At 32.2% G+C, this 12487-nt stretch overlaps 1 protein-coding gene and 1 non-coding gene across 2 annotated transcripts in view; one reads left to right on the top strand and one right to left on the bottom strand.

Moving 5' to 3' along the window:
- CAP (Cbl-associated protein) overlaps positions 1 to 12487 on the top strand; it is a 379584-nt gene that overhangs the window by 69504 nt on the left and 297593 nt on the right. The window lies entirely within an intron of this gene.
- Positions 8733 to 8839, bottom strand: LOC117160454 (U6atac minor spliceosomal RNA). Its single transcript, XR_004464793.2, has one exon. It is a non-coding gene; the product is annotated as a U6atac minor spliceosomal RNA (small nuclear RNA).

The raw sequence follows: 12487 nt of genomic DNA, 5'->3' as shown, positions 1-12487 counted from the left end.
GAATGTAAATTGTTCAATCAACAGTTTGATATGGAAGAAGATGAGACGCGTGCAAGTGTGTATCGATGAATATCTTTGAAATCGTTTATCAAATAAATATATAACTATTCTAATATATATTCTAAGTGTAAATTTAGTGTTCCTATACCATTATTTCGGCAATTAAGATCCAAAATTTTCAACAATAAAAGGGCTAAAGAAATTATAGTAGACTGTCGTAAAGAGCAATGGGAAACTTACAACAATATTGATATTGAGGCAGGACCCCAGACGTAACAACATAGAACAATTATTTAACAACGCGAAGAAACAATATGAGATAATTGATAATCGTAAAAATAAGTGTATCGAGTGAAATTGATGATTGCACACCGTAACTTATCTCTTGTAGGTAACATTTCAACATTATGTGTATCGCGTAATAAAAGACTCATCGTGGCGCCACGGCGAAAGCTTGGAAAATTGGCGTGGCATTCAACGTGTTAAGAAAGGTGTACGTGACCATCTTGAGTCGACAGTTGTAAAACACGTATGCGTTGTAGTAATACCAAAAACTCTGGTATAAAAAGGAAGTGTTGGTGAAGAGAAGGGTCAATGCTGAGTAGTATTCAATACTCGTAGTTAGAGTTATGACTGAGTTGTGACTAGTGGCAGTTGCGAGTAGGCTGCGAGTAGTTGCGGGTCAATCGTTGCTCATAAGTTATGGGCTGTTAGTTGTAAGTCGTAAGTTGAGTTGTGAACTATCAATTTAGTTGTCCTTAGTTGTATCGCATTACTTACTACATTAAGTTCTATTTAAATAGTTATAGTTCTCTATTTCAATCGTAATAAATAAATTTATATAATAAACAAAAACCACTATAATTCTGATTTCTATAGTAATAATTGAATTATTATCTATTTTGATCGAAAATGGCTTGCCTTTTATACATAAAGTAAAATTTACTTATAGTATTTAACACGTTGACCGCCACGACAGCCGTATTCGGGTGTCAGCAAAGTTTCTGGTCAAGCCACGTAACCCATATTAGGGTGTCGCTTATTTGACTACTTGCGAAGGATCGTCGTAGGTATTTGAAAAGATATTCCATAATAATAAAACTGTTGAATTGTTATAAAATAAAAATACGAAAATGGTTGATTAAAAAATTATTTAGAATGTAAAACCTTAAAGCATTCTATACGTAGCTGAGGTTGGTCGGGACAATTTGGTCAATAAGTTGTTGTTTTCCTCAAATTCTTTTGTGCCATTGTTCGGTCCACTCGACGTCTTTTATTTGCATAACATAGATAGTTTGCATGCGCGTCTAATGCTTCTTCCGGAATAATTTTTGCGAATGGCGATATTATGCTGACTCCGTCGAAGACAAGGATTTTTTGTATTTTCAGACAACCACAATAATTTTGCAACTAATAATTGTCTAAATATTCTAATATTTATATTTTTCCTTGTTGCAATTTTCTAAACCGTCAAAGCGTTTACAACAGAAATTCGCAGAAAGAATCGAATGCCAAGTTCTCTGTACCATTTGATTCCTTTTCTAATTGTGGTGGCATAAGAAAGCATTTGGTCGGAATAATCTGTACCACACTTTCCTTCGTTATATTCGACAACAGCTAGTGGTTTTAACGTTGCGAACAAACGAAACGAAAGATCATTCTTGAGACCACCGCTTGAGCGATTCGCAGTACTAAAATATCGATGGGAGCACCTAGCAGAGAACGCTTGGTACTGCTGTACGCGTGGCCTGACGGAGATTTCTTTGAAAACACGCGTGGCAGTCAACGTGTTAAAGAAGCAAGAGTAACGTTAACATTAAAATTAGGACATTTGAAGCAACAGGAAATTTGTTTAAATTTTCAATCTGTCGATCAAACATATTTGTTTACAGTCTTCATTCGTAGCTATTTTGTTGATATGAGACCGTTTCACGAAAACTATTCGTGCAACTTTCTAAAGATCCAATGGGACGAAGAATAAACACGTGACATAATATACAATGTCTTGAACTTTTAAGGTTACGTAAAAATGATCGTAAAAATAAACTGCAAGCTTTTCGCCTGTACGAAGTTAGCATCTAATTTTTTAAATCTCGTATCGTTCCAAACGAATAATGATTTATCTCAGAAGATTTCAGAAATAATTCCAAAAAAGTGAATGTCTTCATAGTGAATATTTTGATTTTATATAGAATAGTATTACGGTAAAGGGTTCTTCTTTGGAACACATACACTACATCGCTTACATCACTAGAACAACCCAGAACAAAAATTTGAAAATTGGAACACGGGCCGACAAACGACATCGATGCAAGAGCAAAATCAGTCTTATATGCGCGTTCCACTTTTCATAGTTTCGTTCTGGGTTGTTCTAGTGTTGCAGGTAAAGAAGAAGTAAGAAAAGAAGATTCTTTTATTATACGGCATTATTATCAAAATGAAGAGAAATGTCCTTAATTTAAGGAATTTGTAATCTAATTAAATAAATTAGCTAAAAGGATTCTTGTTGTACATTTTTAATTATCGTACAATGAATGAACCTATTATTTAACACTAGCACTACCACATCAGTGAAATTCACTGGTTTTACAATTTTATTTTAAAATTCCTACTACATGTTATATTTTTTCCGCAACGATGTAATGACTTTCGCAACGATAACTGAAAGAATAATATAATGAATTTTATTTTGTTTTTTATGTATTCAAACTGAAAATAATCTTCTATCAAGGTTATTTATACCAATACCAGTCAAAATGATTGGTACTTGTCAGAGTGTAAAAGAGTGCTGCAATCTGTTTATCGAACTGAAGTATGGTGATAGGTGCGTAAGGAACTACTCTTGGTGTTTTTAACGAACAATAGTTTATTTAGAACTAATCAACAATCAGAGTTAACAATTAACAATTAACGATTACACTTAACAGACAACTGGTAACAACTAACAAATAACGATAGACACCGAGAGATCATTCGACGCGTTGCTATGCAAATAGTAGCGAGGAGTTACACATTTAATGGCGTAAGACAGATCGCCTGTGCTTTTGTTTCGGATCGCGCAGATTCTTCCCTTCGTAGCCCATCGATATCCCCCACTAGCGTGCATTCATTAGATGTGCCGCCAGTGCTGGCACGTGTATGCTCTTCCGAGAATTCGGCGGAAAGAGTGTGAAGATATCGATGGTACATTGGGCACGTCGGTGTTGCGCTTTGGCGGCGTCGCGCTTTGCATCCGGAGCCGTTGAAAAGTTCCGTGGCCCGTGCCGCCACAGAACCCCAATTAACCAGTTTCCTCGTTTTCTACAACTTGCCACGCGTTTTTCAAATTTTTACCGCGCATCATTCGATATGACGATATCAGTTCGATTCGATCGGACCAGATTCGATATGACGACTGCAGTGAAAAGGACTGGTTCTACAATTTTATAAATGTGTCGACTCTCGTTCAGAGATTATGGTCCCAGATGGATCAATAATACCAAAAACCTACTACATAACATGGAATTGCTTCTGCGAGAAAGTAATAAATCGATAAGCATAAAAATATTCTATTATTACGTATTTTTTAAAGACCAACTATCGGTAGTTCCAGTGTTAATCAGCGAACGAACGTATCTTTAACGCATGTTTTCACAAACAACGCCAAATATAAAGGTTTTATATTTCTAAATAAATTTCTAATATTTATTTATTCCTATGAATTATCCAATGCTCAGTATTGCTATCATTAAAGTAATTCTACTTCGATGCTATCAAGTATACTTCGCTTTACATTAATTAAATGTTCCGAAATAGTTATACAATTATAGTAACAAAAACTTATATGCATTATTTTACGTATCAGGTATTTTGGGAAGGCAGATTTTTAGATAAGATAAATTCAGTATTATGTAGTTAGTACGCCATTTTTTAATTCTCGAAATTTTTGTTCTTGTTCCAAGTTGTTCTACATTTGTCCTAGATTGTTCCAAACAAATAATGATTTATCACGAAAAAAGTGATTTTGTATTAGGCCCATTTTTTTGAAAATCCAGCGTTTAAAGGTTGTTTTAGATTGTTTTAGTTGTTGGAAACATTGTTCCCAGTTATAATTCCAATATTGCGTTTGGTTTTGGAATTAATCGATGAAATTTGTCGAGTGCATGCAGTTGAACGCACGCATATCTAGATACGTTGTCGGTTTCAAACAACCGTAAGTTTTTGCCTCATCAGCTCAATTTTCAGTCGTATTACCGTCCAAATTTACAAAGCTACATTGTATCATTTGCTGATATATATTCTTGTTATACTATTTAGAGAAATTGTTCGAGCCTTGAATAATAATACATTATCGAAATGAATAATACGAATCATACGTTGTTGTTTTGTCAACAATAATGGTGTTCTTGTTAATATTATTAATAAATAAATGGTAAAGATTGAGATATACATCGTATTATTTTTCAATATGTAAATATAAAACTTATTTAAGTAATTACATACAAATGGGCACACCTCACCGATGTTCATGATTTTGAGATGTGTTGTCAAGGTCATCATTCTGGACAACTTTTTTTTTATACACGTTATCGCTACTTGGCTTTAGTTTCCAAGATATTTGCAAAAAGCTTTAATATAATTTAGAGTAGACGCATTTTTATGTAGTACAGCCTAAACTTAATAAATAAGTAAAAAAGGGAAATTAATTAGTCAAGCAAAATATGTTATACTTTACATAAAGTATAAACTTCAAACCCAATTACCTTGGAAAATGATGCTTCAAAAGAAAAAGTATTATCTTATATTGTCCATTCTTCTTTCCATGTCAGTGCAAGTACAAATTGCATTACCTGCACACAGATCTTGATTCTTATCATCGTGCTCTCTCCTGCAAAATATTCGGTGAAACTTACAAAATCTTTACAATCAACATCATCTAATTACATCCGTTTACACGATACATTTATCGTTTACACGATAATTACACGATATTCTGTGCAATAAATTTATACTAGGTATCCTTCAGAAATTTACCACAATTTTCTTCAGATCTACATATTTAGATACCATTTTTCAGAAATTCAACATGATTTTCTTCGGATCTGCATTATGATTAAATTTTATTATCCAGTGCTCTAAAATGTTCCGTAAACGCGCCAAAACGATCAGTAAATATTATAAACTCAACTTACAACCATTATTACCTAATTTCTGTAATCTCACGAATATTCATTTATGGATATAAATGCATATTTACCAGCAGTTACTATCAACATTACCTTTTGCGAAACAATTGGGAAAGTACCCTCAATTAGAAACTAACAGACGTATCCTTGGGACAATTTTCGATTTTCTTGTCTTTTTAACTCCATCCATTTCCGTAGTAATCACAGTGGTTTCCGATTTTTCTTCCACCCTAAGTGCCACCCTCTTGCTTCCTTACATTGGCCGTGACTAACGCGATTCCAGGTGCGTTGCAAAGGGCTTCAGGTATTTCCACACAGCACATTCTTGGATTCTCTCTAAAGAAGAAAAGAAAACGAACTTTAAGACCAAATTTCTTTTACTGCGCTTCTTACGATTAATTGAAATGTTCTGCCTAGCATTTTTTCATTTTTTAAAATATCTTCAAATCAGGGACTGTGCCATTTGTAACCCAAATTTACAAAGTTATAGTATAAACTTTAGCATCTTACAATTATTTTAAATTGTCTTGATCAGAAATAATCAATATAATTACTCAAACTTCTTTAGTTACAACTTCCGTCACATAGTGATTACCAATAACTAAAAATTACATTACACTAATGGTTATGGATAACCAAAAACAATGTTTATCGTTAATAATAGTTATCATAGAACATTTGTAATAATTATTCCTAATCAGAACACTCACAAATTATTGATTTTTTAATCACTTAATTTTTTCAAAACATCTTTTATAATTTAGTAGGTTTTTTTATTGCCAAGGAGAGTTAACTTTTTTTTTTAAATAACTTCTCTAAATTTTGCGAATAATTGTTATTTTTGCCCACTATTTGAAGTACACAAAGTTCTTCATATTTTTACCTTTTAAACAAAGTTAGAAAATCTTATGCAGCTTGTAGGGATCTAGAAACAGCATGATTTATTTACTCTAATTGTTTTTTAGATGTCTTTACCAATTTATAATGTTCTATTACAAAGTGTCGTAAATTAGATAGCCCTACCTTTAAATATAGATAGGACATTTTATTGTAAAACCACGTATATATGTTGTTACGAAACTACCAATTTCTTAACAAATTTTTCTAGCTTTCACTTCTATTCTTTGTTTTCTCCTTACTATGTTTGCGTTTACGTGTAAGTTGTACGTATATTTAAAAATATTAATTAAATATATCTTCCGAATTTTGGATCTTAATAGCCGAAATAATGGTACAGGAACACTAAATTTGCAGTTAGAATTTATATTTGATAATCGATTTCAGTGATATTCATCGATACACACTTGCACGCGTCTCAGCACTTTCTTCCATACCAGATACCATTTCTTTGTTTTCGAGACGCCGCGCGCACACAATCTTCCACACACTGATATTCACATACATGCATCGCTACTACGTAGCTAACCTAATCTAGCACATAAAATTATATATATCTCAATAATATAATTTCAAGTCGTTTCTTGATAAAAATGCCCCATTTCGCTCCTTTTATAAAATTAAAATGTTCTATCTGAAGCATTTAATTAATTAATACATTATTATCTATGTATTTATTATTTATTTTTCATTATCTATTGCTATTATCTATGTATTATCTATGTGTACGCTTAGGTATAATGGTAGGTATAGGCTGTCACGAAAAGCTGACTAAATTAAATCGAATAAAGAAAAGCAAGAATCACAGGGAGAAAATGTAAAACCTCAGTTTTTTCAGTCTCCAAGTGCCAGATAGAATACTAAGTAACGATAGAAAAGACGGTATAAGCATCGGATGGTAGCGTCTGATGTATGGCTCAGACCCATTTGCATATACTGAAACAATGAAGAAACACGCTTCTGTTTTCCAATAAGGCTCATTCCACATCAAGTCGATCATTTTTTGACTTACAAGTTAAACATTTTTTCAGTGAAGTATCATATAATTTACGTAAATTGCTCATTTTCATGAAAATGGAATTCAGAAACTATTTTTGTAATCGAGTTGCTCCTTTGCAGTTTTAATGTCTGTGGTTTAACATATTTAAATGAAAGTTTGTTCGCATTGAAAAATCAGTATTTTGTGACGTTGGAAATGATAAACACACGTCTGTCTTACAATTTTGAAAATTTTACTTCAAACTGATTTTCACAAATTTTCAAATATTGAGTTCGCCTTAAACGTGTGTAAGTACATGTCTGATAATCGTCTGTTTCAATAGCAAACTGCAGACGCAAGTATATTGCAATCAAAATCTTTTGTTTCTTTTCAAGCGAATGAAACTGTATTAGAATATATTGCGAGTAAATGTGTTTTGTGTTTTTGTGCAGCGTGCAAAGTTTAAAAGGATATATTAATCCCTTCTTGTTATTTATACAATTGATATACAAAATAACACGTTTGAATATTGATTAAAAATTCATTTTTGATCGAAACTAATCTCACCTAACGCTTGGAATGCCCCTTTATATTTAACTCACTTTACTGGTCTTTTTTTGTCGTGAGGTGCTTTGCAATCCGAGCACGCTTTTCCTGGAAACAGTGCTAGACAAGGCCCTATTGTCTAAAGATGGAATTTCCTTAGCCGTACTGCCGCGCCTTACGCGGTTGCGTCTGAAATCCGCAGTCTGAGTCTTATATCCGAATTGTATGGGTAACATTCATCACTTGTCTGCGCCACTCACATAGCAACACCAGCTGATATACGCGTGCGACGCTTGTGTTGATACACATTGCACAGACGACTATGCTTTTTCACAAACGAGTTTTAAGTGTTGCGTCGGGTGTTTAGATACTACGTGACTTTGTAACGATTTCCATAAACAACTGTATAACGTGTACCTTTTTTAGCGTGTATTCACAAAACAGCTTTAATATAATAATAACTATATAATAATATAATATAATAATAATAATAACATAATCGTGTGATATTGAACGAAATGCCGCAGATCAATAAAATATTAGTTATAATGAATCCAATTCAATGGCTTTAAAATTCGAGTACTCGCAGAGTATAATTTCTTATATTTAATTACAATATTTGCATTGATTCTTTTATGCTTTCTTAGGGCATACGAAAATTACGTTGATGAAATAAAATAAATAAATGAGATAAAAAAACATGAAATAATATAAAAGGTAATAAAGTAATATGTGATAATATAAATAAAATAAAACAAAATAATTAATTGACCAATTTACAAATAGAAACTTTCGAAAAAATTCAAAGAAATATGTTTACTGAATTTGATCCAGAATGTCGGTAGGCGCCACTTTCTAACCACCAGTATGTATCCAAGTTTTGCCTATGATTATATTTCGCAGGTTTGGAATTTGATAATTGATAATGTAAATTTTGTCAGTTGCATATCAAATTTTTTTATCTATTTCGTTTTTGATTACACGATGTCAATGGATCAAACATCTAGATTCGTGTCTAATATATTGTTCGAAATCCAATGCTCAAAAGGATGTAAAGATCATTTGTCACAAAGAAAGTTTGATAAAGATTATTCGCCAGTGAGAAAAAATTATTAGCACCTGCGTTTTTCGGAAGCGGTCCTTCCAAAAAGATCTGCCAAGTGCCGCCGATAGGCGACAGTGCCTTACCATTTATATATGTGTTCCACCCTTGTCTACGGGAGCGTTAAACGTCTCTTCTTTCATACTACAAAAATATTTTTTTTTCTTTTTACGTGGAGGAAATCTTCATAGACACCTTACCACCCTTGCACAGGTGGGCAGAAGGTAGTGCCGGATTCTTACCGGCTAAAACCTCCACGGGCAAGACGACGGTAGACCAGTGTTGTGCGAGTTGATCGTCGGGCCCCTGTGTGCTTAACACGAAGCACGTTTAACCAAGTGTACTCCCAGAAAGTACATCCACACCACACGCAAGGGAGGGGCTGGCCGCTTGCCTGTTGTATTCTTCTAATAAATGTTGTATGTTTCTTGTAATAAGAAACTTTCTCAGTCCGCTGCTAATAATTTGTGCTCCTCTGTATGCCGAGCTGATTGGGAAGTATTTGATTCTTAATGTGGCAATTTCTCATAGCCCTCTCAAAATACAAGTAGTGAAGGTAAATAATTCCCTTAATTAAATCATTATTTGGATTAAATCATTATTATTAAATCTATTATGAAGCTCTTAATAATATATTTTTGCTGCTATTATAATTCTTGTAGTAAGAGATGGCCGTTCTAAAAGAATTCCTGCCTCTTCTAATGCACTTATTTTCAAGATGCCTAGCCTTGCGTTTTCCATCGCACTGGCAGAGATTTTATAACGTATGGGATTAGCATAAGTTATAAATAGGTCTAATTAATAATTTGTAACAGAAGATTTAGATTTAACCTCAGATTGAACTTCAAGATTTAGATTTAGATTATTAGAAAAATATATAACAATTTAATCCTTTTTTGGTTTTCTGTTATGGTCAAGAATTACGAGGTGGATAAGTTTTCTTTTTACTTTGAAAAAAATTTGTTTGTATTCGTTAAATATATATAAAATCATACCTCAAAATTCAATAAATTCTTTTCTTTCTTTCCCTTCTAAAAAAAAATCACAAAAAGACGCTGTTTTAGAACATTCTAATTCAGGATACTCCCTTAATCGTTTTATTTACTTGTCATATCGTATCCCGGTGCTTTTTGGGGGTTAAAATGGTAATGGTCATTTCTTTGACCTCTGAGGTTGTAGATGGTTTTATAGGAAAAAATATCTAGAAAAGTGATTTACAAAAATTTCATGTATTATGACAAATGTGATTTATAGGTATACAAATATTTCTGCTGCATTGGTAGAAGAAAGTGTTTTTTTTTATTATTATTTAATTTGTACTTTGCAATTTGTCCAGCTGGGCATTTGTTCAATTCTTCTAGCTTTATTGCTAAATAATATGTGGATGGTTACGCCCATCGGAATACCATCTTCCAGTTTGTCTATTTTATTTCTTTAGTGAGGTCACTGAGGTGTTTTCTCTTTAGTCTTCTTTTTATGAGCTCTTTCCTTGTATTTCTTTGCGTACCTGCCGATAATTTCAGTAATGATGGCACGATGAACCGAATATTATCGTGCATTTGTATCAGAAACGTTTTTTAGAAATAGTGAATCAGTTATTAGAACAAAATAATTATTTATTTATTTAATTTTATTTATTATTACTTAGTCCGTGCCTTTTGGCTTTGGACGAGCTTTCGGTTTTACATCTCGTTTACCTATTACGCTTTTACATTCTATCAGTCTTTTGGCGTTATCACCTCATTGCCTCCTCCCTTATATCTATCTAATCTCTCTTTTCTTATATATCTACCAGTATTCCCTTGCTTTGGTCTCGTTTCCACATCTGAATCCTGCTAATATTTTTCTGTCCTTCCACTTCATCCTCCCTTCTAAGTATTTTGGTAACTCTTATGAAATATTTGGAATCAACTAGAATAATATTCGAGAGAGTCTTTTTCAAAAAATAAATTGGCATCTTTGTACTAACATAAAAGCTTAATAAGAAATTGAAATCTTGAAATTCTGTTTCATTTGAAAAATCGTTCAGATTCCTGTGCCCTGCCATGTATAATCTGTGAAGTAAATATGTTCCCAACTTGCAATTTAAATTACCTAAAAAATAAAAACTCTAAACTATCAAATAAACAGTTTTGTTTATTTTGTTATATTTGTTTCAAACGACTAAGTTTAAGACATTTAAAAAACTAACGAAATAAATAGAAAATATGTTATATATAAATTATTAGAAAGAGATTATTTCATAATAATTTTCAAACCTTGTTCCATTATATTCAATGGCTTAAAAATTATACGGAAATGCCACTAAATCCTTCCATTCAATGTGCATTCTCACTGAGATGTTGAGAAATTGTAATAAATATTCAATAATTATATGGACTGAAATAATAAGTTCACACATGCTTCTTAAAATAAATAATTAAAAATTTGATTCAGTAGAAGATACAGACACGGAGTTTTGTCATTAATAAAATTTATTTAAATAATAATAGAAAATTATAGTATTTGTACGAATAATTAATCTGTTAAATTTGTATATATTTGCAGATTGCATATAATATGAACATACATACAAAATATTTAGATCTATTTATTCATAGAATTTTTTCATAAATAAATAATTATACTTACGCACACGAGGGACATTGCAAAAGCTCCTGAACCTCTTTAAAGAATGTAAGATGTTTGGTTTAAAAAGTTGCCTAAATCTATCAAATCTAATACAGATAAACGATATAAAAGTATTTATTTAATATTTTTTCTTTCATATTTTTAATGAATTTAAACAACTGATGTTAAGTAGTGATTCGATTCTTAAAATATTTAACCACTGCTGATCTCGCGGAAATTGGAAACTTATAAAATCTTATATCTTACAAATCCATAAAGACTCGACGTATAAAAGTAAGGGCAATATCATATTATCACAATCTTTAGAAACAGAGAATCGAATACTATGGTCAGATGGTAACGAAGAAACAGTGTTATTGTTGATAACAGATGTAGGTACGATGAAAGCTGGAAAACACTTGAGATATTTTATCCAAACATGGTGCATCTAACGTGTATAATTGATGAATTATACAGAGGTGCAGAAGAAGTACGTTTACATTTCCCATTAGTAAATAATGTAGTACATTCTATTAATAAAGTATTTATAATAGCACCACTTTGGATCGAATGTTATCGTAGAGTGTATCGTAGAACATTCTATTACCACCTGAACCAATTTTAACGAGCTGAGATACTTGGCTCGAGACAGTTATTTTTTATACCACACTGGTATTTGGAAAATATTAAAAATGTTGTTAAATTTTTCGACGCGAATGATGTGCTAGTAATTAAAACAGCACAAGATCTTCTTCAGAATGAATTGCTAATTCAAAATCTAATGTTTATTAAAACCCACTTTGGGATTTTCTCGGATAATGTATAGAAACTGGAAACAATTGGAATGTCTTTCACTGAATCGGTGAAAGTAACGACTGACACTGATAAATATTTTAGGAGCATTCCTGGAACTTGCGCAGCCAAAATTGTATCAAAGTGGAATGCAGTTTTAGCAAGACATACCAGATTCTAAATAATCTAGGAAGTTAATGAAATTTTTCGAGATCAGTCAGTTGAAGAATTGAATGAGGTTAAAGTATGCTACTGTAGCAAATTTAAATATGTCTCGATTACGTCTTGTGACGATGAACGCTCATTCTCAGCTTATAAGTTGATAAAATTAATATAACAAGTACCAAACTGCTCCTATCTATCTATCTATATATATATCTATACTATACGTAAGTT

This window comes from Bombus vancouverensis, chromosome 18 (assembly GCF_051014615.1).
Source record: "Bombus vancouverensis nearcticus chromosome 18, iyBomVanc1_principal, whole genome shotgun sequence".
Lineage (NCBI taxonomy): Eukaryota > Metazoa > Arthropoda > Insecta > Hymenoptera > Apidae > Bombus > Bombus vancouverensis.
Note: the sequence above shows the minus strand (reverse complement) of the source record. Positions and strands in the feature narration are given on the sequence as shown.